The following is a 4,620-nucleotide window of genomic DNA, read 5'->3' on the forward strand; positions in this document are numbered from 1 at the left end:
TGCAAGGCTGGCAGTTGCTGCTTCCCATTTCCTGTTCTTCCCTAGAGCCAGTACAGTGGCTGCTTTGAAACAAAAAGCCCTGAGATCTGGATAGCTTGAAGGAGCATGAAATGCTAATTGAGTGTTCATGGTGGTCATACCCAGGTCTGCACTTGCCAGTGCTCTGAAGCAGCAGCAGGAGGACCGTGCATCATTCCTGTTGGTGGATGTTCATGTTTCTGGTGTGCAAGAGCAATGACTTGAGGAGGGACAAAAATTCCCCAATTCAAACAGTGGCTGTGCAAGGAGATGTGAAGTTTCACAGCCTTTTCTAGGATATTTTAGAAAGATCTAAGAGAATATTGTGGCATTGAGTAGGTCCCTAATTTTGTCTCCAGAGAAATCCCCAAAGGCCACATTCACTCTGCTGGTGATGGCAACCCCAGCAGCTCACGGGCTAGTTTTCCCTGCAACATGCCACCCTGCCTGGGCTTTACTAGGCCAGGACTAGACCCATAGCTAAGCAAACACATGCAGCCAGGTGACATAGAATTTTTCTTTCAGAAAGCCTAATTAACACAATTCCCATGTCGTTTCTTCTGTAACATCAGAAGCTGGCAACCATGAGAACTTTGCTGGCAAAAGGTTACATTTTGCACTGGGCCTAGAAGTGTTTTTCCCTAAGGCAAAGCAAATTGCAATGTGAAGTTCAAAAGCTTCAAATGCCTATGAAAGGAAACTGCGGAATAATTTCTGGAAAGGCAGCATTGTCAATGATCATGCAGCCCAGCAACAGCTGGAGCTGCATCCAGAATTGCTTCTTCCAGCTGTGCAGGAATTCATTTCAGTGGCAAGCACTGTTCCATGATGAACAAATTGTCCCCTAGCTCTGGGCTGAATGGCACCCAGGCTGCGGTACAGATTTGAGGAACCCTTGTCACTTGTTATTGGCCTCCCAGTGCACTCATCCTTCTGCAAACAAGGTGCAAACAACACAGCTGGGCTGCTGTCCTGGGTAAATATACATACAGACGGTTTTTCCAAATCAGTGCATCTTTTCCCAGTGAAAGACACGAATTCTTCTTACCTATGAAATTGTGATTGAAGACACCTGTGAGCCAGATCTGTGTGAGACTGCAAAGGAGCAAAGCTTTGGGGTTTGGGCACATTTCTCTTTGTTTCTTTGCTCAGGCTTTTTCTGAGCACAGAACACACCTAGGTAGAAAGCTTTTGACTATAGCGGATCTTTTGGATCCATTGTCCCCCAAATAAGTCAACAGGTGGCCCTGTCATAATGCCAAGTAACAAAGAGCAGCACAAATGACACAAAGAAAACATGGCCAAAGAGGAAGAGGAGAGGCCCAGTGAGGAGGAAAGGATGTGGTGAGACACTGGCACATTGAGTGAGCTGCACTCCCACCATCTCTAGGCTAGCAGGACCTGGTCTCACATTCTTCTCCTGGTTTATTTAAATTTAATTTATTTATTTACTTTTTTTTCATCATCAGTATAAAAGATATACAATTAAAAATATGTAATCAAGATTTAAAGATACAATCAAAACACATTTATTCAAAACTACATCTAAGGATCAGAACATATGTACATCTACTACAAAACCTAACATATAAATCCTATTCTTCAAACAATCTTCATACAGGCAGCAGCTTCTTCCTGAACTTGGAGAAAAGAGAGCTCTTCTGTACAGCAGGCAAGGACTTTGTGGGTAAGGCACCATGGGAATTGTCCAGAGGAACCTTCTCAGTAAGACTGTAACCAGTCCGATCTGCAAAATGGAGACAGAAATTTTAACAGGGGCCACAATGCAAACCTAAAGCAGCTAAAGCTCCATATTTCATGGGACAGACATCCTGCAAACTTCTAAAGAGCTGCACAGGGAAACATGCTCTTGCTGGCAGGCACTTGAGGCAGGACAAGGTAAAACCCTGGCCCACTTCCACAGGGCTGCCACAGGAGCACCCTGGCCTCTGGGCTGCCCTGGGACAGCAGGGAGCCCAGAGCCCTGTGCTCTCCAGCAATGGCTCAGCTGCACATGCACCCTCCTGCTCCTCTGCCTGCCCCACAGCTGAGCAGCCCTCCAGCTCCACAGGCACTGGCAGCAGCACAGCTCATTGCAGGGGCACATGCAGGCACAGCTGTTCCCTGGCAATGTGCACAGGCTCTCTGGGCTGCCACAAGACCCTTCCTCCCACCAGAGATTGGCCCAGCTCCCCCTCACCTCTGTGTGAGGCTGAGCCATGATCAGCCTTCACCTTGTCCTCAGTCTGGAGTTGCTTCAGGCCCCCCATGCCATGACTAGGAAGGGCGATGGAGAGAGAGGGGGCAGGTGCACACCCTTCCTTAGCATTTGGTCTCTTTTGGCACAGCTAACAAGGCAGATCTGGAGGTGTCCAACTCAGCACGTTGTCATCTCTCTGGAGAACATCATGCCTTCACCAGCCCAACATTTTGGAGAGGTTTTCCCGCACATGTGGAGGCTGGCTGGCAGCACATCTCTTCAGCTTGGTGCCCATCACCTTGTAGAGGGCAGAGGCAAGCTTGGTGGCCACAGTGCGGACATTGGCGCTTCGCACCGGCAGCGCCTTGTTCTCCAGGAAGGACCAGAGCACGGGCAGGGCGTCGTGCTGGACCACTTCAGGGCTCCTGGCATAAACCCACTCCACAAGCACTGCCGGGAGAGAGACACAGCTTCTCAGCCACCAGCCTCAATGCAAACAGGGATCTACCTCTGCTTTTGCTAACTGGAAGCCTTCTGGCTAAGATCAGCAAAATAGCACAGAGCCCCATGATCCAGAAACGGGCAAAGCAGCTGATCATCCTGGAAACAGAACCACCAACCCCTCAGGACTAATTTCTCCAACCACAGCCTTGTCCCTGTGGCAGACTTTGTCCCTTTACTAAATTATTTCACCATCTCTTTCTGCATGAGCAATGAATGAAATGTCCAATTGCTTTTTATTTCCATTAAGAAGTTGTCTAAACCCACACTGAAGATTCGGAAATGCACCGTGGAGAGAAAATTGAGAGATTTCTAATAAAAAGGATGATTCCATTTTCATAACTTTGATGTCAAGTGCCAGATGTCTAATCTGGCTCTTCCCTTTGCTCAGTGGCACACAGCAAAGGGCAGGATTAGAACACACCTCAAAACTCCAGCCCACCAGAGACGGCTGCTGCTTGGCAGTTGGATTGGAAACACCAGTGACTAGCTGGTGTCTTTGGCAGAATGCTTCTGGGGCTTCCAACAAGCAGCTGTTTCAAACCTCAGGGTGTCTTAGAGAATTAGCTAGTCCCATTGCCATGGCATTTGAGCATCTCCACATTTTAATGCCATTTCCCCTCCCAATCTTAATGGCATTTTTTCTTATAATGTCCACTGAACTAAGGGCATAGAGAGAGCAAAATGCTACACAGGGGACTGAAATTCATCCAAAACACGAGTGTTTTCTCATATTGTCTCTGAAATCTGCTCTCTGCTCATTTTCTGAACCAAACTATATCAAACACAGACAAAAAATTTACTACCAACAGGCTCCTTGCACGGCAGATTTGGCTGAAAGATCAAAACCTGAAAAGCTCTGGAGACCATTCTTATTTTCTGATCAGGCAAAATGTTATCTAGTAGCCATTTATTACTCTGTGGTGGAAGAGACTTCATTTTCTCTAAGCTTTTAATCCACTGGCAGTCATCAATATTAAAACAGCTGCTGAAAGTACCCAAACCCCAATTGTGCTAAGCAGGAAAAGCGTTATGGTACCCATTTTAACATGGGAATTCATTTGAGTTTAAATACAATTAAAGACATTGGTGACTATTGAAGGTAAGGAACAGCTGTCTCTTCCTACTAAATCTCAGAGAGAACATCTACTTTTTCTAAAGTAGTCCTAATTTATGTTTCATTCCTTTATTTGAAAAAGAGATCAAAAGATCTGTAAAACTAAATTCCCTGTTGCTGGAGATCTACTTTTTTCAAAGCTCTTTAAAGGGCCTTTGACATTCCCAATCGCTGAACATGCCCTTTTGAGATTCCCAATGAAGACACAAAGTGTATTAAACCTTGCATTCAAAGATATTGGCCTAATTAGCAGTGGCTTTAGCCCCAGATAAAGCAAGGCTATCAATAGTCTGTTCTACTATATATTGGGATTATAATTTTCCCATTCTTTGGCTATTGCTGACATAGCAAGCCCCTCTGAGGAATCAATTATCAGCTGCATTTGTAACATTTGGGACAGTGCTGACACAGGCAGACAGTGTTTGCACACCCTGAAATGCTCAGTCCAGTGCCACTTTGGCAGCACAGGCAGGGAGCCTCAGCACTCTGCTTCTGCCCCTCTGCCCCCAAAGGCTGCCTTGCACTAAATCCCTGCCTCTAATACGTCTGTTGAGTTTTGACCTAAGCTGTGACCCCAGGCTCTGCACAGTTCAGCCTCAAAGCTTTCCAAGAGAAAAACAAGAGTTCTGTGAGGACAAAACAAACTGGTCCCCTGAAACAGCATTTGCCACCATTTTCCCTAAAAGATGACAGATGTCCCTGAGCTTCCAAGAGAGGGGCCAGCTGGGGTATTTTGAGCCCCTCCCTTTCCTGGAGCTGGGTTCTGAGATGCCCCAGTGGGAGC

This window comes from Passer domesticus, chromosome 11, assembly GCF_036417665.1.
Source record: "Passer domesticus isolate bPasDom1 chromosome 11, bPasDom1.hap1, whole genome shotgun sequence".
Taxonomy (NCBI): Eukaryota; Metazoa; Chordata; class Aves; order Passeriformes; family Passeridae; genus Passer; species Passer domesticus.